Below are 25,966 nucleotides of genomic sequence, written 5' to 3'. Positions count from 1 at the left end.
AAGAATACACTTGTCATGATGAAACACATATAGAAAATTTTTAAGCAAGCAAAAACAATCTCACTGTTAACTAGGAAAAAAAAAACAATCTCACTGTTAACTAGGAAAAAAAAAACTCAGCTAATATTTGTTGAATGTTTTCCATATGCCAGATAAGTTACTAGAGTTATATTATTTATTCCTTATAATAGCCACCGTACAAGTTCAGTACTATTATTATCTCCATTTTAGAGATGAAACTAAGGCACAAATTAGTGACAGAATTTCTTCAATGTTACACATTTTAAAGAGCAAATATGAAAACGCACATTGCTTAGAATCTATGCACTTTTTCTACCAAAGGTCAAATGGTAACATTTTAGTTTTTACAGCTATACAGCAGGTCATGTTTACTCACCTCAGTCAACAGAGCACAGTAACCGCTGCGAACAGGGATGGCCGTCTTCCAGGAAAACTTTGTTTGCAAAAACAGGCAGAGAGGTCAGACCCTCAGACCACAGTTTTCTGTTACTTGCACCAGGCCAATTCTTCTCGTACCTGAGTGTCCTAAGAATCATCTGACCGTCTTTTTAAAGCACAGACTAATTCATTACATCTGGGAAAGGACCTGGGACTGATTTGTTTACACATCCCCAGGTGATGCTGGCACTGCTAATTTATTGACCTTTGAGTAGCAAGTTTCCAGATCATGGTGCTACACTTCCAGATAAAGCAAGGTTCTTAAGAAGAATTGATTTCTTAAATCACATTTTATCAATCACCTTTCCAAAGCTAACATTTATCGCACATTTAACATATATCAGATACTGTGCCAAGCATTTTGTGTACACTTCAAATAAACCATTAACCCTGTTGTTTAAGCCAGACGCCTGCGTACCATTCTTTAGTGGACTCTTTACCATCCGTCAAGTCTCATGTACTATCCACTACTTAATTCTACTTCCAAAACATACTTCAACCCATCGTTTTAAGAATCTACCACCAGGGCTCCTGGGTGGCTCGGTCAGTTCATACGTGAGATCAAAATCTCACGGTGCTCAAGTTCGAGCCCTGCATCTGGCTCTCTGCTGTCAGCACAGAGCCTGCTTAGGATCGCCTGTCTCCCTCCATCTCTGCCTCTCCCCTGCTCACTGTCTCTCAAAAATAAATATTAAAAAAAAAAAAGAATATACCACCTCCACCCAAATATAAATCTTAAATCTTTACCTGGACCTCCACAATAACCTCTTAATTGTTTGTGTTGCCAAATATGATCCCCTTCATTAGTGACACACATTTAATGAATGTTCGCTAAATGAATGGGTAAGTTAATGAAACTCTCTGGAATGGTCTCTCCAGGAGGACAGGATTTTTGCCTTGTTGTTATTTTACATAGGTCTTGAGTGTCTATATGGTACACATTTAGTTAATGTAGTATTAAATATCTCATTTACTATGTATAAAACTCTAAGACTTTGAATACTGATATTATGTCCATTTTATAAATGAATAGGCTCAGTAGTTAAGTAACTTAATCAGGGTCAAAAAACATTAGTTGATAGAGTCATACTTTCAACACAGGTTTTGTTTCCCAAGCATATACTATTAACTTCCGTGCAATGGTATATCACCACACACATGGAAAAGTCTCCATTAATAGATCCCTGAAAGCTACATTAGATTTTTTTTAAACGTTTATTTATTTTTGGGAGAGAGAGAGACAGAGCATGAACGGGCGAGGGGCAGAGAGAGAGGGAGACACAGAATCGGAAACAGGGTCCAGGCTCTGAGCCATCAGCCCAGAGCCCGACGCGGGGCTCGAACTCACGGACCGCGAGATCGTGACCTGGCTGAAGTCGGACGCTTAACCGACTGCGCCACCCAGGCGCCCCGAGATTTTTAACACATCATTATTTACAACTTATTTGCGGATATTCTTAGCAACTTCTATCATGGCCCATTTGTCTTCTTCCTTGTTTACTGGCTTATAATTCTGTCTTTAATTCTCCAATAATTTGGGGAATACTTTTTGTACACTCAATAATACCATAAATGTTTTGAAGATAAGATGAGTCTTTTGTATAACCCACACCAGGCTTGGAGCAAGCCATTAGGTATAATGTTTGTTGAAGTACCTTATATTCAGCCTTTTATTATTGTGCTTTGCTAGCATGTTGCTGTGACTTCTTAGCAATTTTCCCCAAGCTTCTTCAGTCTTGAGAGAAAATGATCTCTTGCTATGTTCTACTCTAGCTATTAGAAAATAAAGATGATCTTTGAATTAAGAAATGGGGAGTCTGAAAATGTGGATTTTGTTTGTGTCTCAGAGCATATGTGTATTTACTGAGCCTCATGAAATTGGGTCTTTTTACTTCAACAGATAGAATCCTAACTCTTCAGTACCTGTGTATTTTGGCAACTTTGCTTCTGAAGCATCGTTCAGCGCACTCAGAACAATTGGTGCTTAGAGAGACATTAAAGAAATGTTAAATGCTATTTAAGGTTTTGTGGGTTCGGGTTCTTTTTGTGTATAGAAAAGAATGAGACTCTTGAGACATTAACCCTGTTGAGAAGAAAATGGAATATTTGAATCGCATCAGGCTACAATGCTTACTATAAATTAAGGCATTCAGGGCTCTCCCATGAGAGTGGTAGATACAGTGTTACCATGACTATAAACCTATGTCCCACTCCAGCTGGATGGCAGAAAGGCAGGAGGAGGGACCAAAGACTGTTAATATAATTTATGTGATATATAATGTATCCAACAAATGATAATGACGTATTTTCCACTTCAGAAATCATTACACTCACTGTGATTCATGAATTAGTAAAGGCAGGAGGGCTAGCCAATCTGTAGCACATGTGTGGCCATGGCTTCCTTCCATGCCTAGAGCAGTTGTCATTTATTGATTACATTGCATTTTTCTTCCAAGCCCAAAGGGGGCCTCAGAATTCTTTTCAACATGGTCTTAAAGCCAGTCACTTCCAAAATTAGTGGTGGCACCAAAGGTCAACCCAGAACTACAGAATTATTAGTTGCAAACGGAAGGTGGGAGAGCATTGTTAAACATAGGCAGATACAATCAGTTAGCCAAATGAAGCAATTCATCTGTTAATACCTCTCCTTATGCTCTGTGGTTATCAAAGTTGATGGTATGCTGAGCACTCTTAAGCCTGGGAAACTAATACAAATGCTAACGGTTTGAAACTCTCGTTTAGTCACTTATATCCTGTTCCTCATATGAAAAAGTCAAAACTGGTGAGTTTATGTAGGGCATGGATTCTGTATACCAATGTATGTGTATGTGTATACACTGAAGTATAATGAAGTATAATTAACATACAGTGTTAAGTATAATGAAGTATAATTAACATACAGGTGTACATTATTTAGTACTCATCACATAGACATACTGTTTAATCCCCATCACCTATTTCACCCATCCCCCCAGCCGCCTGCCTGCTGGTAAATATCAGTTTGTTCTCCATAGTTAAGAGTGTGTTTTTTGTTTGTATCTATTTTTCTTAGCTCATTTAGGTTCCATTTAAATGAGAAAAGTCAATCATACGGTATTTTTCTTTCTGACTTACTTCTCTTAGCATTATACCCTCTAGATCTATTCAAGATGTCACAAACCCCAAGATCTCATTCTTTTTTATGGCTGTGCAATATTTCATTGTATAGATACCAGATCTTCTCTATCCATTCATCTATCAATGAACACTTGTGTTGCTTCCATATCTTAGCTATTGTAAATAAAAATGATGCAATAAACATAGGGGTGCATATATCTTTTTAAATTCATGTTTTCATTTTTGAGGAGTAAATGCCCAGTAGAATTACCAGATCATAGGGTAGTTCTATTTTTAATTTTTTGAGGGACTTCCATACTATTTTCCATAGTGGATATACCAGTTTACATTCCCACCAACAGCGTGTGAAGATTCCCTTTTATCCACATTCTTGCTGACACCTGTTATTTCTCATCATTTTGATAATAGCCATTCTCACAATGAAATTATATCTCATCGTGGTTTTAATTTGCATTTCCCCGATGATGAGTGATGCTGAGCATCTTCTTATGTATCTATTGGACATCATATATAATCTCTGGAAAAATGTCTACTCAGGTTCTCTGCCCATTTTACTTCTAGGTTTTATGGTTACAGGTCTTATATTCAGGTCTTTAATCCATTTCGAGTTAATTTTTATATACGGTATAGGATAGCAGTCTAGTTTCATTCTTTTGCATGTGACTGTCCAGTTTTTCCGACATTATTGAATATACTGTCCTTTCCTCATTATGTATTTCAGCCACTTTTGTTGTAGATCAATAGGCCATATGTGTCTGGGTTTATTTCTGGGCTCTATTCCATTGATTTATATGTCTTTTTATGCCAATGCATATTGTTTCGATTACTATGGTTTTGTAATGTTGTTTGAAATCAGGGAGCATGATGCCTTTATCTTTTTTCTTCTTTCTCAAGATTGCTTTGGCTATTTGGGGTCTTGTGTGGTTCCATACACATTTTAGGATTGTTCTATTTCTTAAAAAATAGCATCAGAATTTTGATAGGAATTGCACTGCATCTGTAGATTCCTATGGGTAATACAGACATTTTAACAATGTTAATTCTTCCAATCCATGAGCATGAAATATCTTTCCATTTATTGGTGTAGTCTTCGATTTCTTTCAGTGTACAGATGTTTTATCCTCCTTGGTTAAATTTAGTCCTAGGTATTTTTTTGACATATTATAAATAGAATTGTTTCCTTAGTTTCTCTGATAGTTTGTTAGTGCATAGAAATGCAACATATTTTTGTATATTGACTCTAAAAATTTTTTAGTTTTTATTTACATTCCAGTTAGTTAATACATAGTGTAGTATTAGTTTCAGGTATACAATATAGTGATTCAGCACTTCCATATGACATGCACTGCTCACCACAAGGGTACTCCTTAATCCCCATCACCTATTTAACCCATCCCTACCCACCTCCCTTCCAGTAACCATTAGTTTGTTCTCTATACTTAAGAGTCTGTTTTGTGGTTTGCCCGCTCTCTTTTTCCCCCCTTTAGCTCATTTGTTTTGTTTCTTTGGATGCCTTTTATTTCTTTATTGCCTTATTGCTCTGGCTAGGACTTCTAATACTATGTTGAATAAAAGTGGTGAGAGTGGGTATCCTTGTCTTGTTCTGATCTTTAAAGAAAAGCTTTCAGCTTTTCACCATTGAGTATGATGTAAGCTGTGGTATTGTCACATATGGCTTTTATTATGTTGAGGTACATTCTTTCTATACCCACTAGGTTGAGAGTTTTTATCATAAATGGATGTTGAATTTTGCCAAATGCTTTTTCTGCATCTATCGAGATGATCATATGATTTTTATCCTTCATTTTGTTAATGTTGTATTTCACCTTGGTTTGCAGATGTAGAGCCATCCTGCATCCCTGGAATAAATCCCACTTAATCATGCTGTATGATTCTTTTAATGTATGTGTTTTTGAAATGAATTTTTATACATTATATAATATATTCCTTTTAGTGTCTGGTTTCTTTTGTGCAATGTATTTATTTATTGTTTATTTTGAGAGAGTTTGAGTGAGTGGGGGAGGGGCAGAGAGCGAGAGCGAGAGCGAGAGCGAGAGCGAGAGCGAGAGCGAGAGCGAGAGCGAGAGCGAGAGCGAGAGCGAGAGCGAGAGCGAGAGCGAGAGCGAATCCCAAGCAGTTCCTGCACTGTCAGCACAGAGTGCATGGGGCTCAAACCCACAAACCATGAGATCAGGACCTGAGCTGAAACCAAGAGTTGGTCACTCAACTGACTGAGCCACCCAGGTGCCCCTCTCCTATGCAAATTTAGATATGAACAATTCATTCACTATTTTTCCATTGAAGGCTGGGTTCTGCAAAGACCAATGCGGAGAAGCTTGCATTGCAATTGCAATGCGGATTGCAACATGCTAGTTACTGCTCCATAAGGAGGAAAGAAGATTGGGCAGAGAAAGCAGTTGAACTGTGAAGCAGACCTGACAAAGGCTCAAGTGAAAATTGCCCATAGAGTGGCCTGCGTTGAGCTGAAATGACTAAGCATTTACTCCTCTCCCTTACTCAGTTCCCAGATAGGGGCTGTGCGAAGGGCAAGCCCCAGGCAAAGCAACTACTTGCAATTGAGGCAGATGCTGAAAGAGGTGAACAGGTGGAAGCTGCCTGCAGAATGCATTGTTTGTGACTCATCAGTCAATCCTAGGGCAGGATGTAAAAAAGAAAAAAAAAAAGCCTGAAAACAAATTATCTGAAAGTGGGATTAATATCACACTACATTGGGGTAAGTGAAAGTCTCTTTTTCAAGTTCCTCTGTATATAAGAAACATTTTATAACCTGGATCTTGGCAGCACATCTTGGTAATATATTACCATATTTTTGCTGCGTTATATTACATTCCATGAATCTAGCTTTACAATAGGTCTTGATTTATGACAGTTTAAGTGTACAGGTTTACACTTCAACATTACCTTGGCTATTAAACATTTTTTTTACATCTCCCAATGCATTTTGTTTTAATTTTTTTTAACGTTTACTTCTGAGAGAGACAGAACGTGAGCAGGGGAGGGCAGTGAGAGAGAGGGAGACCCCGAATCTGAAGCAGGCTCCAGGATCCGAGGTGTCCGCACAGAGCCTGAAGCAGGGCTCAAACTCACAAACCATGAGATCATGACCTGAGCTGAAGTCAGATGCTTAAAAGACTGAGCCACCCAGGTGCCCCTCCCTATGCATTTTAGAATTACTGGTTGCAACAAGCTAGCACCTAGGAGATCTGTCAAGGAAAGGGCACAGAGGCTGATGAAGATAATGAACTGGATCTCATCAGGAGAAAAACGGAGACACCGGGCACTCACTTCCCTCACTGAACTCCAGCACAACTTAAATGTTTTTGCTGGCTTGCATTAGCAAACTCATTATAGCAGGGTTTGGTTTGCACGTGAGTAGTTTGTAAGTTTTGTAGCTTGGTGTGGTATTGTTATAATGTATAGGAATATTCAGATAGTCAGAGTTTGTATACTAAAATAAACCTATAGTTCATGTAATACACACACACACACACACACACACACACACACACACACACACTTCGAACTCTAAATGTGTATTTTGTGAGGTATTCCTTACTGTATTGGGAATATAATAAGATGGTGATTAGTAGTACATTTTTTATTTATTCTGGTAACGTAGCTTTGGTGGAAATTGTCAACAGAATCCTACAAAACCCAAAACAATAATGAACATCGTTAGCCATTTCATGCCTCAGTGCCTACAGCTAAACATGTACTAAGTAAAGTTAATGATAGTGCAGACTGCCTTTCTACAGTGTCATTTCCAGTTGGGGAATGTAATTACATTTAATTGAGTTGAAGCACATTATTACACTGAACCATGCCTCTCTTGATTCTAAATAAGCAATCTGGGGTATTTTGTAACAGTGGAAAAATGCTTTCAATCTGAATAGAGAAAAATTTAGTATGGCAGCCAATGTAGGTTTATCTCCAATTACGGACAATTAGGAAGAATCTTTGGTATTAGTAGAAGGAAGTTCTGACAACTGATTAAAGCATAGGTCAGGTTAAATTAAAAATTTATGTAAAGTACACAAAAAGCTGAGCAAATGATATGAGGGGAAATGTAGAATAGTGAAAAAAAAAGTGATTAGGGAAAATGAAGTCCTGAAATCTCAGTTCTAAAATCACGAACCACTAGCTGTATTTGGAGACTATGCCCAGTTATTTCATCAATGAAACAGTTGGTCAAAGTGCACCTAAAAGATCTCTTCTCACAAAACTTATTGATGTATGCACAATTCATACTTAATGTGTCCTGAGAAATAGATGACTGTTATCACTTACATTACTCCAAAATACATTATTTGAGGGAAAATGTAAATGTCATGGTAGTTCTGTTTTTGGTAAAATAAACATTTGACTCTTCATTTCTTTTGCATTGTTTTTCACAGTATCACCTTATTATTTCCTATTCATGATTATGCCAATTGCATTTCACTGTAAGTACACATCCTCAAAGGAGCAAGAATATACAAAGGGGAACATGCAGTCTCTTTAACAGATGGTGCTGGAAAACTAGACAGTTTCCTAAGCACAAGAATGAAGCTGGATTACATTCTGATACCATCCACAAAAATAAACTCAAGATGGATTCAAAACCTAAATGTGAGTCCTGAAACCATAAAACTCCTAGAAAAAAACATGGGCAGTAATTTCTTTGACATTGGCCACCGAAACATTTATCTAGAATGTCTCCCGAGGCAAGGGAAATAAAGGCAAAAACTAAACTACTGGGGTTACACCACAATAAAAAGCTTCGATACGGTGAATGAAATCCTCCACAAAATGACAGGCAAGTTATTGAATGGGAGAAGATATTTGTAACTGATATATCCAATAAGGGGTTAATATCCAAAGCATATAACGAACTTATAAATTCAATACCAAAAAAAAAAACACAAAACAAAAACAAAGAATCCAATTCAAAAATGGGCCGAGAACCTGAATAGACATTTTTCCAAAGAAGATATACAGATGTCCAACAGACACATATCAAAGATGCTCAGCATCACTCATCAGGGACATGCAAATCAAAACCATAATCAGACATAACCTCACACCTGTAAGAATGTCTATTATCAAAATGGGGAGAAATAACAAGTGTCAGCGAGAATGTGGAGAAAAGGTGGCAATGCAAATTGGGGCATCCACTATGGAAAAGAGTATGGAGGTTTCTCAAAAAATTAAAAATAAAACTACCCTATGATCCAGCAATTCCACTACTGAGTATTTAGCCCCTAAAAATGAAAGCACAAATTCAAGGAGAAATGCCCCCCTATGTTTATTGCAGCATTATTTACAATAGCTAAGCTATGGAAGCAACCCAAGTGTTCACTGATAGATGAATGGATAAAGAAAATGCAGTATATAAATACAATGGAGTATTACTTAGCAAGAAAAAAAAGAATGGAAACTTTCCATTTGCAACATCAGTAGAACCTTGAGGGCATTATGCTAAATGAAACAAGTCAGAGAAATATAAGTATCATATGGTTTCACTTATATGTGGAATCTAACCAAACCAAACAAACAAAAAACTGAGCTGATAAATATCAAGAACAGATTGGTGATTGCCAGAGAAGAGGGGGAGCTGGGCATGAGCAAAATGGGTGAGAGGGGTCAAAAGGCACAACTTCCAGTTATAAAATAAAAAAAGTCATGAGGTTATAATGTACAGTATTGTGACTATAATCATTATGTATTGCATATTTGAAAGTAGGTTGTTATTTTATTTCATTTTAAAAGTCCTTACGAGGTTCAGAGAATTTAAAAATCTTGTCCAAGATCACACAGCTAAAAAGTGGAAGAGATTGCTCTGATATCCAAAGTATTATTTTGTGAATCCATTTACTTTTATCTCCATGCTTTGTAACTTATATTATCCAGTCATCCAATTCAAGTTTGTTTCTTTTTTCTGTTACCAGTAAGATTTTCTCTTGATTTCAAGCCAGGTTTTCAGACCAGGAAGTTTTCATGTTTCTTTTTACTTTTTCTTGATGAATGTAGACACATGTATAAGTTGTTGTGAAACGTTTCCCTAATGAAAATATAAATTTATGCTACCAGCTTCTTTGAGCATTACTCAATGTAAAGCATACTGTCATGAAATTTTTAAATGTCATTTTGAAATGTGGATTCTAGCAGGGGTATGTGCCTTTTAGGAATCAGATAAAACTATTTTAATTATTGATAAAGTACACAATACTACAAATTACAAAGTAGCAACTTTTTTAAAAGTAATATTCAGACTTCAGCATACTCTCTCAAGAACACTTCCAGTAGATTTTCTAAGTCCGAAGCAGGTAAGAAACAAAGAACCTCTGTCACTCACAACGTGTTACCAATACAATCAAATGAACAAAGTTTAACATAGACAATCCCTAGATTTTGCTTTTTTGCTCATTTGAGTCTTGCCAAACTAGAACAAACAAAACCTGATGCTCATCACCTTTTACTCTTTCATTTACCAGTTTTTCACATAAACCGTTATTGAGCTGATCAAGCAACTTCCAATCACAACTTTGCCATAAAACAATTCTACTTCTACTCAAGCCCTAGAAGTTCATTGAAAATGAAAGCAGTTCCTTCCTATATAACTTAAAATGTTGAGCCTGAAATCCTATTCAAATGTCTAACAGAATTCTTTACTTAACTACTGTACAACTTGGACTACAAAGAGCTTGCATAGATAAATTATTTCACCTGACTGCTAACAATAAGAAACATGAAAATTACAAGTCATATTAAACAAAAGGAATAAGCTATTGCATTGAAAGAAGAGCATTGCATTAACAGAGCTAGTTTTTAGAAATAAAATATGTTGAAGTCAGAGAATTCCCCCAAAACAAAATGCTGTGAGGAAGCAGAAAACATATGAATGGGAAGTTGGGGAATAGTTACATGGTAGGACAAAAAAATGTAGGAAAAGCTCACAATGGAAGTGACTCAAATGGAATAAATGGTCCAGCCAAAGCTGAGTGTGCATGGCTCTCTTCCCCAATGAGAAAACAATACAAACTCTCCAGAAGAACAAAATTAAGGAGACTGACAATATCAAGTGTTGATGAGAATATGGAGCAACCATAACTCTGATACACTGTTAGCGGGAGTGTAAAGTGGTACAACATTCTGGAAAAAGTTCTTGCAGTTGCTTATAAAACTAAACCTATACTTAGCCTACAACCCAGAAGTTACACCTCCAAGTAGTTACCAAAGGAAATAAAATATTGGTACCAGAATATTCACATCTGTTTTGTTTCACAGTAGACAAAAACCAGAACAGTCCAGCTGTCCATCAACGGGAATAAAAATAAACCACTTACACATAGAACAAAATGAATGACTCTCAAAAAACATGCTGAATGACAAAAGCCTTATAGAAAAGAAAATACATACTGTCATACTCTTTCATTTAATTTATTAAAAATCCTAAAACAGGAAATATTAACCTATAATTAAACAGCCAACTAAAAAACAGAATGGCCATGTCCTGGGAGAGATGGAGGAAATGGAGCTTGACTGAGAAGGGACATAAAACAAATGTATAGTCTGAGAGCAATGTTGTGTATCTGGAGAGAAATCTGGGTTGTATAACTGCATGCATTTTTCTGAAATTTATTGAATGATACTCTTAAGATTGGTGCATTTCATTATATGCAAAGTTTATCTCAAAAATTTAAAAAGCCTCTAAGTTAATTTTGAGTGCTGGTTAATGATATGCATGCCAAAGTGATTAGGGGTGAAGTGTACTGATGTCTTCAATTTACTGTAAAATGCATAGAAAATTGGGTCAGTGATTAGACAGGGTGATGAAAAGGTGGATAGATATGTAATAAATCAAGCAAGGTAAAATGCAAATTGTAGAATCTAGGTTGTGGATATATGAAGGGTGCGATATAAAATTCTTTAAACATTTTTTGTTTGAAGTTTCTCTTAATGAAATGTGGAGCAAATGCAGAGATTAATTACCCACTATAAAATATTATCACTTCCTCTCCTGCTTTGATGAAGACAAAGACCAGTGGTTTTCTGAAATAGGTAGACTATGTAGGTCTTGGGTACTGAGAAGAGAGGGCTCAGAAAGGGAAAGCAGATGGGGGCTCAAATTGCAGATGTTATGCACTTGTATAAATAAATTAAGCAATTGCTTAAGTTCTTTGGGCGACAGTCTCCTTCTGTTCATATAAAGATAATACTTTCTACTTCATAGGGCTATTGGGAGGATTAAATTAGATGATAAAAGGAGAAGATGATAGCTGTGTCTTCAAGGCAGATCTGCCTACAGTCTGAAGCATTGTAGATTCCACCCACCATCTGTGAATAAGCCAAGGGCCTTTCCTACCCGCCCCCCCCCCCCCCTCTCAATCTTAACCCAGTTTCCAGCCTCACTCCTTTAAACACAAGACTTCCAGATAAACATATTATATTTTCTAATTTGTTTGAAATGATATTTAGGATAGTAATTTCCAACCACCCCATTGGATTAGTGTATATCCCTGTACATTCTACTTCTAAGAATAAAAATGTCTGGCAAAGAAACATGCATTGTTTCTTGAAATAGGGCTGCTACTATACTGTTAAAAGTAAATTATTTTATACAAATCTGGGCCTTGATATAATTATATGCTATACACACAAACCTTCAAACACATAAGAGCCTGGATGACAGAATTCTGAACGGACTCTCATGCACATATGTTTGTAGCTTAAATCATCTGGACTGAAAAATCAGCCTATCTGCTACCACCTGGTGGTAGTTTACCCAAATACGAGCTGTAATATTCCTGTATTTAAATAAACACCTGATCAATTCAACTCTCAATCTATAAATCTAAAACGTGTTGCTAACTCAAAACGCTGTGGGAGATCTATTTTTTTAAGCATATTTCCAGATGTTTCATTTACTTTCCTTAACACAGTAAATCATTATCACATGGAAGATCCTTTAATGTTTTTGTATAGTATTAACCAACCTTATTTTCCCTTGTTTTCATTCACACAATGCGTGCTCCAGCAAAATTATCTACCTGCTGCTTTTCAGTCTGCCCCCCTCAACCCCCAGCTAGCAATGTTCTTTCATGCCCACCTCTGTATGTACAAATCAAATGTTCTCATGTCAACTCCTCCACAAAATCTTTACACTTTATCAAACAGAACATACTCCCTTCTCTGATTTCCTGTAGCAATTCACTGTAGTGCCCATCCTCACAGTAGGTCACACTTACACTGGGTTACAGTTGTTTACGTACTTCACCCAGCTTTTAGGAGATCACAAAATATAGAATTGCCCCCTAATATCACATACAATTATTTTTGTAGTTCACAAAGAACACAGCATTTTATTTTTTATTGTTTATTTTTTGTAAATTAGTTGTGAAAGAGAGAAAGCAGGAAAGACAGAGTGCAACTGGGGGAGGGCCAGAGAGAGGGAGACAGAGGATCCAAAGTGGGCTCTGTGCTGACAACAGAGAGCCCCATGTGGGACTCTAATGAACCAACCCTGAGATCATGACCTGAGCCGAAGTCAGAAGCTTAACTCACTGAGCCACCCAGGTGCTCCTAACATTTTAATAAATACCTAGTAAGAGGCAGTTTAGAATCAGTGGTTAGGCTTTGGGATCAGACTGTGTTCAAATCCCAGATTACCAGTAGTAACTTCACTCTGTATTTTTAAAATGGTACAAACATGATTAATTGGAGAGCTATGTGGAAGGCAAGGTATCTGTATTTTCCGAACATCAATAGCTCATAGTATTCTCTTAATAAGTATTTAGCACATACTTTTGAATAAATTAATTAAGAGTGTTCCATAAGACTAATTACACAGATATAAAGAATAATCTCAGCATACATATGTGTGTATATACATACACACACACACACACACACACACACACACACACACATTGCACTATAATATTACCTGGACACAATCCTCACATTTTGTGTGATATAGCCAATAGATAAGTAAATCAGTCAGGAGAATCAGATCAAAACTGTGAAAATCCAAATTCCACATTTCAGACCCACATTGTTCTAGCTGAATAGAAGTTAGCTCTCTAGTTATTGTTTTACTGCCTGTGTCTGATTCTTTTTAGGGTCTGTGTTTTAGTTGCTTTTTTCCCCTCATCCCTTGTCTTTATCTGGACCTAATTATGTCTTATGTTTACTTTGTTTTGAATTGTGATGTTCCTGCTTAACTTCCCATCTTTCTATTAACAGTTTTAAGTATTTGAAAGAAAGGGTTTTTTTTTCTTTTTTAAACACAAATATTATAGAACACTGAGAGATGGGGACATAAGTAAAAACATTTAAGAATTCAAAGACAATGAAACCTTGAGATAAAAGCAGGTGTAAAAATGAGTGAGACATCAGTGTCAGGCTCTTAGGGGTGTTGCTAAATTATGTTCTGTCCAAGAACATTTTAGCCAATTGAATTTAATTCAACACATATTTACTGATTTCCTACAATGTGCATCAATCATGGAGGGAATAGAAAGTTAGTAATATGTCACCTCTAACCTCAATAATCTAGTGCAGGAAGTGGAGGGGGGGTTAGGAGAATGGCCATATGCAGAAATTTCTACAATATAATGCTAAACGTAGGGGAAAACATAAGAACACCGCAGATGAGATGCTCTTCAGGTTCAGAGCAGAGCACGGTAACATCCAATTGGAGTAATTCAAGAAAAAAACCTTCCTTTAAAAAGGCGACTATTGAACTATGAGCAACAAAATAAATATAGCATTTGATTTTTTCCCCAACAAATAAATATACTGGAGTCCATGCTTATGCCAAGATATATTTGAATACATAAATAAATGAGGTAGCTCTTCCTTACAGACTAATTCTGATTAATAAATATAGAGGGAATGGGGAATATATAAAATCAGAAAACATCACAGTAACAACTGTTGTAAGCAAAATCCACTGAGGATGTTAAAATCAGTGGGTGAAGATTTGAGGAGAAATAGCATACTATTATAGTCTCTTCCAAGATATATAATAAAAGGAGAAATAGTAACTGGAGGACCTTGAAGACACCACTCTAAGTGATCAAGGTTGACATCTCTTGTAGTTAAGACATATCAACATCATGTACCCCCTGATATGATGCATTGGAAAAGACACAACATGGCATTTGTGGTATTCTTGCCAAAGATACAAAAATTTTATCATGAAAAAAACATTATATGGAAAAAATTGAGGGAAATTTTATGAAATAACTGATGAGTACTGATCAAAAGTGTCAAGATGATGAAAGATAAGGAAAGACTGAGGAATGGTCACAGATTGGAGTAGACTAAGGAGCTATTCAAGTGAATGAAATGTGGATCCTGGAACAGAATCTGATTTTCTTCTACTGTTTTTGAATTGTGAGTAAAGAGATTCAATTTGTGGTTAAGGAAAATTCATTTTAAAAAATTATGTATTTATTTTGAGAGTGAGGAAGCATGGTTGGGGAGGGGCAGAGAATGAGGGAGAGAGAATCCCAAGCAGGCTCTACGCTGTCGGCATAGAGCCTGACATGGGGCTCAATCTCACAAACAGTGAAATCGTGACCTGAGAGGACATCAAGAGTCATACACTTAACCAATTGAGCCACCCAGACACCACTAAAGAAAATTCCTTTGTCAATAGGGTTGAGTTCCTCAAGATAAAGGACCATAGTTCACTTAATGTCTACAGCCCATTAGAGTGCACATGTTTCATATCACTTCTCAATATTTATTGAATGAATGGTGAGAAAGGGAAATAGATACAGCAAGGGGCTGGAAATGAGGAGCCTATTGAACTAGACAGACAAGGAGGGCTGAATTTGAACTGAGGTGAAAGATGACGTGGATGGGATAGCTATGAGAGATACTGTAAAGGTTGCATCTAGAGAACCTAATAGATGATTAGCTTGAGGACAGAAAAAGTCAAGAAAGTTTCACATTTTTGAGCCTAAAGGTAACTCAGAGAATAGAGGAGAATATAGTATCTTTAACAGAAAATAATCTTAGACAAGTCCCTAAAACCATAATTTTGATGCCCTGATTTTGGCTTAATAATTTTTACAGGCCAATTCATCACTGGACAAAAATTCACAGCTGGGCTATGTAACTCATGTGTATATTATTGGTAAAAGACTAACTCTGATATCAAGAGGCATGGAAAATGATTAGCAAATTTGTGAATTTTCATTCTCTTAGCATTACTATTCCTAAGGATAAGTTTTTTTTTTTCTAAATACCCTTAATTTTTTTTAGCAGTACCATTAAAACTGAAATTAAAATGGATACCTAAAAGTAGGTTGCTGTAACAAAATCCTTAAACATGTGACATTGGCTTTATGACTAGTAGCTAGCATAGGCCAGAACGGCCTCAAGGAGATTGCAAATTGTTCCCCGGGAAGACAAAGGACACTATTATTAAAGACTGATGAAAGCATTGCCCACATTATGTAATGACAAAGTTCGGCAACATTCTTACCTATAATAAAGAAGATGAGTATATTCTTTTTTTAATGGTTATTTTGAAAGACAGAGAGGAGGAGGGGCAGAGAGAGAAGGAGAGAGAGAGAATCCCAAGCAGGCTCCTCACTGTCAGCACAGAGCCTAATGTGGGGCTCAATCTCACAAAACCTGAGATCATGACCTGAGCCGAAATCAAGAGTCAGATGTTCAACCAACTGAGTCACCCAGGCGCCCTGAATAGGAGTATATTGTTCATAAAACTGCAAATGTGGCTAGGAACATTTCTAGGCACTATTTTTAAAGTGCCAAATGTTTTCCTTTTAACTGTGTTTGGTAAGATAAAAATAGATGAACTGAAGAAAGACTTGTTAGGTTTTCAAGTAGAATATGGAAGAAAAATTTCCCATCCCAGAATTACTAGTTTAGAAAATAAAATTTGTTGTCATTCTCCAAATCCCAGTTCACAAAATATACTCAAAGAAAATTAAAACCTGAAGGGAATGCCAGAGCCCAGCCAGTAAAACATGGCCCCAGGGTCAAGATCAGTTTGGGGTATGGTTGTAAGACCCTTTGTTGGGACTTCAGAAAAATGTAATGGAGTACTCTGTATACCATCTGAGCTAGACTACAGAACTTCTAAGAAGCTAAGAACATGTCTTACAGACCCTTTCAGTTAAAAAATTGGCCCTTCGGGAATCATAAAGACGCGATTCTTATATTCTTTCTGTTACAAAAAAAGCGGGGAGGGGGGCTTTTAAGACTCTTGAAGGTGCTTTCCCATAGCTTAAGGGATAGAAGAGCCTGCTGAAAGGAGTATACAGGTATTGTTTTTGTCTAATGAAGATTTAATTTGATGCACAGAAGACCTACGTTTCTTAAAAGAATTATACAAACTTGAGTCAAATGGTACAGAATTGAAAATTGAGGGGTCTCTGGAACCCCCACCAATACCCTCCTATGGACTGGAAGCAGACTGAGAAGCTACTCCACTGTAAATGTAGGCAATTTATTATGGAAAGAGAAGGATGCTTCAGAGGATAGAGTGAAGAGTCCAAGGACCAGGGGGAACCCAAGAACCATAGAACAATAGAACTCACTTGTAGGGAGCAGAACCTCCCTGGAGTCAGAGGAAATGGCAACATGTGCCCAGCTGGATTTGAAAATTGCTATGGACTGGTGACTTCTAAGGGCCACCTAGCTATCTCCCTTTTTCAACTGGGGTATCTATTGCAGTTGTTCTGTGCTTACTATCATTTTTAAGTTAGGAGTGTGGACCACAGATACTTTGTCTATTAAAGGTCTCTGCAACCCAGGATCTGTACCTGAAGAGCCCCATCCACACATGCACCAGATTTAGATGACCAGACTACATCATCCTGGACTTTGAGCTCTGTCATAACGGTATGAGGCTTTAGGGGTTTTACGGAAGAGGGTATTTTTCATGTAGGGTCATGAACTGTTGGGGTCAGAGGACAAACTGTGGCAGCTACTTTCCAAAGATGGTCCTCAACCATTTCTTCCCTTTTTGAATGCATGTACCATAACAAGAGGTAGAGCTAATTTTCTATCCCCTTAAATCTGGGCTAATCCTGTATCAGGTTTTGACCAAGAGCATGAAGCAGAAATGCCATTCTTAACCTTCTAAGCCCAGTCCTTAAGATCACTGACAGCTTTTACTTTCTGCCTCTTGGAATCCCCCAACACATGGAGAGGTCATGCAGAAGAAAGAAGGTATTCTATGGCCTCAGCTGAGTTCCTCAGAAGAGCCTGCACTGCTGCCAGCCATGTGAGTGAGCAGACTTATGTTCTAACTCAACCAAGTATCCCAGGGCTGTGGCCCTAGACACCATTCCATGAAACAGAAGAACAATTAAGCTGAACCCAGTTAAACAAAAGAATCCCAAAGATTAAACAAAAAAAATTAGGGGTACTCGGGTGGCTCAGTCGGTTAAGCAACCGACTCGGTTTCAGCTCAGGTCATGATTTCACGGTTCCTGGGTTCAGGCCCCACACTGGGCTCTGTGCAGATGGTGCGGAACCTGCTTGAGATTCTCTCTCTCTCCCTCTCTCTCTGCCCTTCCTGCATCTCTCTTTCTCTCTCTCTCTCTCTTAGAATAAATAAATAAATTTTTTAAAAATTGTAGCTTTAGGCCTTAAGTGTTAGGGTGATTTATTACGTAACAATAGATAAATGAAAAAGAAATTGTATTCTGAAATTGGATCTTTAGTCTATAATAGATTTGCAAAATTCAAACATGTTTATTGAGACCTATGTATTCATTTTCCATTATTAAAATCCTATGCAAAGCAAAACCATAATTATAAAAATTAGCATAAAAGTACAAATATAATAAAATCATATAATAAAATTACTTGTGACCTGCATCTCCCTAACTTCATTCTGCAGTCAAAATATATATAAGCTCTCTTTACACCAGCCTACAAACTATTAGAATTTAGTTATCCGTTGTTTGCACTGTGCTGAAAACAAAAATTTATTTTCCTGAGGAAATTTTACTTATAAAGAAGTTCTAAATTCCTTCATATTAAGTGCTTTTTGCTCATATTTTGTGTATAATTTATATATAGTTTTATATAGTTTACAACGCCCGATTTACGAGCTGGGTGACTAGACTAGATGTTGACCAACTTATGACATAATAAATGATGTACAACATTACTGTTTAAATTCTGAGTTTGTAACACCTGTATTTCCCCCATATTTTTCAGTTTTCCATATTTTTTAATACAACATCATAGGATCACCTACCCTGTCGCTCTTGAAGTGTAATGACTCACGTCCTTTATATCTTCCAGAGCTTGCACCTAAGTAAGCCACAATAGAAAAACACCAGGAGAATGGGATACAATTCTTCTTGGCCTTTTCTGTGCTACCGCCCACCAGACATAGGAGAGGTTTTGGCCTAACCCTGTCAGAGAGATCGGCTGCTTTAGAAGTTGAAGAGGCAGAGAAAATTGGCACATGACCTCGCACCAGGCCAGAATTTGCAAGCTCTATTTCCAGGATGAGTCAAACCTAGCTTCAGAAAACAAGGCTACCTGTCACAAAGTATGCCAAGCAAAAGCCAAAGTAGAAGAAACTTTAAATCTAACCCCAAAAGTAAGTTCACAGTGCTAAATACAATGGCCAATGGCCATTTTACTGAACCTATGGGCAATATTTCCAAAGCCGATCCGTCCATCCTCCTTGGAACACTTTCTCCACTTGGCCTGGAAGATAACCCTCCCTCTTATTTTTTTTTTCTCTTTCATTGGTCCCTGGCTGTTTTATCTCAGGAGAAAGTGCTGATTTCTGCTCTTGTCCTGAATTTCTTAATATCCATGTGTCTTAGGGCTCAGCGCTTGGTCCTGTGTCTTCTCTCGCTCATTCTCTGTTATCTTATCCAGTTCTGTTGCCCTAAATACTTTCCCACAGACTGGCAATCCCCAAACGTATCCCCAATCTCTAGCACTGACCTCTCCCTGGAACTTCAGACTCTTAACCACCTCCTACTTGAGATCTGCATTCGGACAGCTAACACGCATCTCAACCTCCTGTGTCCAAATTGAGTGAGAACTTGGGTCTCTCTACCAAACTGTCCTTCCCATGTCAATAAATGGCAACAATATATTTCTAGTTGCTCAGACCCAAACCTCAGGGTCCTCCTGGATTGCTCTCTTTACCCTAGTCATCACATTCAAATCCTGGGCAAATCTTGTTGGCGCTTTGGTCAGAATATATCCAGAATCTGACCACTTCACGCTGTTTTCAAACCAGCATCATCGCTCCCCTGGATTATTCCAATGACTTCGGAGTTGGTCTCCTGCTCCCACCCTGTTCCCTCTACAGTCTGTTCTCCACACAGCAGCCAGGAGGAGGCGGTTAAACTGTAAGTCTGTCAGTTCTCTTCCAAAACCTTATAATGGCTCCCCACTGTTTTCAGCCTTAAAACCTTGCATTGGCATTCACGACCCAATGTGGTTTGGGCCATCCATTACCTCTTTGATTTTATATCCTATTGCTCTCCCCCTGGATCATTCTACTCCATCTGCACAGGCTGCCTTGCTCTTCTGGGACTTGCCAGGCATTCACTTGCCTCCTTTCTTGGGCACTTGTTATTTTCTCTCTTTGGAAACCTCCTCCCCTAGATACCCACGCAATTGCTCTCTTACCTCTTTTAAGTCTTTGCTCAAATATCCCTTTTTCAGCATGGCTTGTCCCAGTGGTCCTGTTCATAACTGCAACCCACACCAGATTTTGACACTCCCTATTCCTTTTCAAGTTTTATTTTTCTCCATAGCATTTACCACCTTCTAGCATCCTGTGTAAATTACTTCCTTTTTAACTCTCTGTCTTCCCCCAGCTAGAAAAAAAGAACCCCAAAGGTGGAGATTTCTGTTTTGATTTTTTTTTTTCATTGATGTATCCTTACCTCTTAGAACAACCTGACATACTGCAGGTGCTCAATAAATACTTGTTAAATGAATGGTGATTCCATGTTAATGAAAGTTCTTGATCTCATTTTTCCCTCATAAATTTATCTACTAGCTGCTCAAGAAAATATGTGGGGAAAAAAAGGGTCAGATTTAGGAAAATAAGTCTCTGTCTTTATAGCATCTTATAAAATGCCAAGTTATTGCTGGAAATTTGGTGAGCCACACTGAAAACTGATTTAAAAGAAAAAGAATAAAATATACAATGGAAACTAAACTACAAAAGCTGCTTCTAAAATCAGCCTTCAAAATACTTTACATACGTAAAGCCATTCCATTAACAGTCCTGGCCTCTCCTCAGGAAACAGCCTATTCACAGCCTTACACTTTCTGTCTCAGGAGAGTTTCCTCAAAATGATAATGCAAAAAAAAAAAAAAAAAAAAAAAAAAAAAAAGAAGAAGAAGAAAGAAAATAAAGAAAAAAGACAAACAGAGTTTGACATTAACTTAGATTTTCTCTTAGCAAAACCTAATCTGAGTTTTTTTTTTTTTTTTTATCAACTGTCAGTATCTTAACGGAAGATGTTTTAATATCAGGCCATGAAATGAAGGTTAAAAGGCTCTGCAGAAGGCACTAAATGTTAGCTCTTTATTTGGCTTTTCTGAACAAATACTTGGTCACCTACAGTGACTGGACCTGAAGACTTCATGTGCCAACTTTGGGGCTCAAATCTCTTTTTCAGGCACCCCTGCACATGGACTACAATACTTCCCATGGATGTCTAGATCAGTAAACATGGCATTTCAGCATGGAAATCCCTGTGGGGTTCTGGAAGTCCTAGGGGATGAATAGAGTTGATGAATAGAGTCCAGGTTTTTCCCAAGGAATATATTCACCCTTAGTGTCTAGATATGTGTGTGCCTTGCTGAGTGGGGGACAGCTGGGTGGCGATGATATACATATTTATGGTGGTCTTCCTTTTTATTCCCTGTGGAATAACTTTGGTGAAAGTGTCCAAACATCTAGAAAATCATAATGATTTGAGTTTAAAATGTCTAACATTTGAAAATTAGACCTGTAGAAAACTTTTCTTTTTGGGGGAAAAAAAGGGTATCTCTTCAAAGCAAATTACTTGTTTTGATAAAAATACATGTGGGTAACTTCTCATTGAAAACAAGTAAGTGTTGCTCTCTGGCTTCAGACCTTCCTCAGACCCACTTCCCAAATACGCTGGTTCCTTGTGCTCCTGTGGGAATCTCCAGAACGTGTATGCTTTCCAGACCTACATCCCAGGATGCACGGCCTCCCGTGGTGTTACCTGGGTGGTCCAGAGTCTCCAGCAACAGCAGTGCTCCATTTGTGAAGCTTCAAATTTTTCCAAACTGACTTTTTTTTTTTTTTTGGCATCTAATCTGGTTTAACTACTCATTTTTCTTGCTAGGGGTTAGAAAGAATGCTTTTTTTTTGGTTCGGTGCATTACATCTGTCAATCCACTTGAACTTTGACAAGGATCTTCTGGAGACACAACTGGGCCTAACCTAAAGGAAGAATCCTAGCACAGGGGATTTAGGTGCCAAGAATTGATGTGTTACAGTGAAAGGAACATTAGATTAGGAGTAAGAAGACCTGGGCTCCAGTCCCAGTGCCATTACTTATTAGCCATGTGGCCTCAGCAAGTCACTTCAACTGTTCAAGCATCTGTTACTATTTACGCTATTTGATGTGCTGGAGTTGAGACTAATATAATAATATATTCAAATAATATTATAGAGTTCTTTACAAACCTAACACCATATTATTGACTGTATTGATGGATTTGAGGGTGCAGCCCTTTTGGTGACCTTCACATCACACTGTCTATGTGCTGCCTACACCACCCACATTTAGAGCTACACCTATGTACGTGTGTCAAAAAATAGACTTTGAATAACACAAGTGATTGCCATGATCACGGAGGAGCTATTATGAAAAATATTACTTTGATTAAAAATGTCAGTTTTGAGAAGCTTTTAATATCTTCCACCACTGCTCAACTGACATCAATGACATTTCAATATTAGTTCCTAAAAGTTAGTTTTCATTTATATCTTTATTTAACTGAGCTTTGCATACTTCCAATTTGTAAAAGACAATGGCTTTCAGTAATACTTTAGCTCACAAAGAAATATGTTTGCAAATTAACACATCAATTTCTGTATATTCTGGACAGATGTAAACATTTTCCTAATTGTTGAATTCTTGGATATTTTATCATATGGATCCTAATAATACCACGCCCTACTTATAGGACTAAAGAGTACTATTAAGTATTAAGATTTTCTTCATAAAGTGTGCATTTATTTTTAACTATTTCCAAAGAAGGTTACCATTTGAAATTGGGTCTTCCATAGTAATTCCATGGTAACATTGGGATTTTAATGTCCACCTCAGAAAGTTAGAGGATTTGTTACAAGACCAAGAATGAATGGCATTCACTCACTCAGCTATTATCTACAGAGCATCTTTATTTATAGGATTCTTTGCCTGACACTGGGCATGTATCAATGAATGTATTCACAGAGCTTACATTCTCCACTATAAAAAATATAATCCCAAATGAATATGTAACCAAATGAACTCTCTGAAGCCTTGGATGAGTAGGTGTGTATTTATGTGTGTATACAAATATACGAATGTATGTGTGCATACATAAATGTATTCTATGCTTTCTGAAGCTGAGATCAAGTGTATTTTAGGATAAAGTGGGAGGGGAGAAGGGGGTTATCAGTTCTCACATATAGAAAATATTCCCTTAGGGATTTACAGCGGCAATAAAAGTTACTGAGTCACTATAGTTTCCCCCCACCTCGAAATTCCATCCCCCTCCCCAAGCCTCTCAAACCGGAAACCCAACACTTGCTCTCAGCACAATAGTTAATGATGTGTAAGTAACCATGTGATATTGGAGTGAAAGTAACCTCAAGCTCTCATCTTAGAAGGCTTGGATTTCATTTCTTTATGAGAAGGACCTACTAGTTGAAGCACCACTACCATAATTTAGGATGGTATGTCAGTTTCAGGTTCTTCACTCATCATATAATTGCTATTTGAGTTTTCAGATTTAAATGTCAGCTCTACCTTACCACTTCTCTTCATCTGCCATCTCATTTGCCCCTTTCTCTGTTTCTAAACCACATGGAGCTCCTTTTCTATCTGTATCATCAACCCTTTTCATTGGCTCTCTACTCCTAATTGCTATAAAATCACTTCTCATCTTTCTCATCTCTTCTTCTGTTTTTATCTCCAGATTTTCCAATGCCTAATATGAAAATGGCAGTTCATTCTCTTGAAGATATGCATTATCAGAATAATGCAACTGGGTAACCATTCTTTAAAGAGACCACTGACCAGACTGTAAGTCCCGGTACCCTCCCCATCTGACATATTTTGGCTGGTTTCAGGGCACAGATAACAAATGGCTCAATGAATGCCAACTCTACTGTAAATAACCCTTGTTAATCTTACTGACAGTGAGAAAATAAGGTTGTCAGAAGGCAAGTTGGAATCCCTAAGAACAAATAGTCCTAAACATATTTTTGAGCCATATTACTTCCCACATTATTTTTCTTGGGCTAAGTTTTTCTTATCATTTAAGTAAATAATTTCTAAATCATATGGTATTTTATAGTTTTGAAAATATTTTCTCATATATTATCTCCTAAGAGATATGGATGATGATGGTGAAGACAATGACAATAATTAACTACATCTATTTCCCACAGCAGCAACTTGTGAACCTGTATGACTTGCCCTTGGCAGTCCACCTAAGTAGCGGGTTAAGAAATGAAATCCCAACCTTTTAAGATGAGAGCTTGGGATTATTTTCACTCCAATAGCACATGGTGGTGCGCTAGCTATTTATACATCTCTCGGGTCACACTATCTCAAATATAAGGTAATGCATTAAAATCCATCTCTTGTCTAGTAAATGGAATCCACCTTTATTGACCTCTGTTGTATCTGATGAAGGCAGTAATTATCAAGAGGAGAGATGATGGAACCAAGCTACCTGGGTTCAAATTCTCCACTCATCTACTTCCCAGCTGCATAACTTTGGATAATTTAGACAATTATCTTTTCTGGGACTTGGTTATCTCAACTGTAAAATGGGAACAATAGCACCAGTCTCACAGACTGCTCTAGGGATTAAATGATATGATTCATATTAAATAATAATACTAGCTGTCATTGTTATTATTGCAAGAGCTGGTAGTATATCTTCTGTAAGCTTTCTCGAAAAATTAGCACTCAATATGTAAGTCTCTTGGTAGATCCAACCCCATGACAATGTCAAGTAGAGTCCATTGATAATTTAACTGATGTATATTAACCTATAATATAGAATACAATAATTTACAAGTCCATTTTAAAATTTTAGTTAATTAAAAAAATCATCTATCCCTATAAAACAAACAGGCAATTTCATATTTTGAAACCAAACGCATAGTGGCAGCCCAGTAAGGATATGTCCAATTTTGTCAAATCTCTCTTTCTAGAATCTTCATTCTAATTATCTCCTAACAATAGGCCTTTGAGGAATTGTTGTTAGGCACCACAACTATTTTGACTATGGCATCCTATTTTATCATGACTCTGTGTTATGCATAGTAATAAACCCATGTGGTCAATTAGGCCAGAAATGGTGACTTGATGTTGACAATGTTGCATGTGTCTCTTCTGGAGTTACTACTATAAATTTATATATGTAATAAAAATGTTTTTCTATGCTAATGCAAACTAAAGATACTGCTTTATGAAATCATTATGATCCTGACTCATCTTCTGATCTGGACTCCAGAATTCCTTAGTTGTATTATTTAGGGTAAGTTGATTTTTCTGAGCTGAGAGTTTTTATCTACAAAATGGAGATATTAACTTTACTGAAATCCCTGGAGAATTACCTCATATTTCAGATTTGATTATGGATGTAAAAAAGTGTTAAAAGCTGTAAAATGATGCATAAATATATGGTTTCTATTGGTTTAAATGTGTGCAACAGAATTATTTCTAACATGCAGGTCAAGTTGGCAAGTAGACCTCTTTCCTTTTATTTCTAACTTCCCAAAGTTACAAAGAACACTTTTTCCCCTTTTAAATAAATGCCTTCTGGTGGCATTTCTTTTAAGAGCAAAAAAACGAAGGTGCCTATGGCTGCCGGAAAAAAGATACGGTCATTTTTTTTCTGGTTTTCTTTATCTTTTCCACCCAGAAGGCTAACGAGAAAACTGGGTGCTCATGCTTCATCATGCTTCCATTTCTGCACATTTTAGAATGACTTGCTATCACTCCTGGCTTTTAAAGCCCGAAGTCTACCCTAAAGATCTGACAAAGAGAACTAGAAATATTTTGAGCTTGTGAATAGACTCCCCCAAGTGTTTTCATTTCTTGATCATCAAATTGGAAATGATTGGCTAGACCAATTCAATGTTTTA

The 25,966-nt window shown here is 37.2% G+C and overlaps 1 long non-coding RNA gene across 1 annotated transcript in view; it reads left to right on the top strand.

Moving 5' to 3' along the window:
• The first annotated feature begins 5,938 nt into the window (after positions 1-5,938).
• LOC128315269 (uncharacterized) overlaps positions 5,939-25,966 on the top strand; it is a 49,635-nt gene continuing 29,607 nt past the window's right edge. Inside the window, exon 1 of the long non-coding RNA XR_008297924.1 lies at positions 5,939-6,310. This is a non-coding gene — a long non-coding RNA (uncharacterized LOC128315269). The remainder of the gene's footprint in view (positions 6,311-25,966) is intronic.

Source organism: Acinonyx jubatus, chromosome C2 (genome assembly GCF_027475565.1).
Source record: "Acinonyx jubatus isolate Ajub_Pintada_27869175 chromosome C2, VMU_Ajub_asm_v1.0, whole genome shotgun sequence".
Classification (NCBI taxonomy): domain Eukaryota; kingdom Metazoa; phylum Chordata; class Mammalia; order Carnivora; family Felidae; genus Acinonyx; species Acinonyx jubatus.
This window is presented reverse-complemented; position numbering and strand designations above follow the sequence as displayed.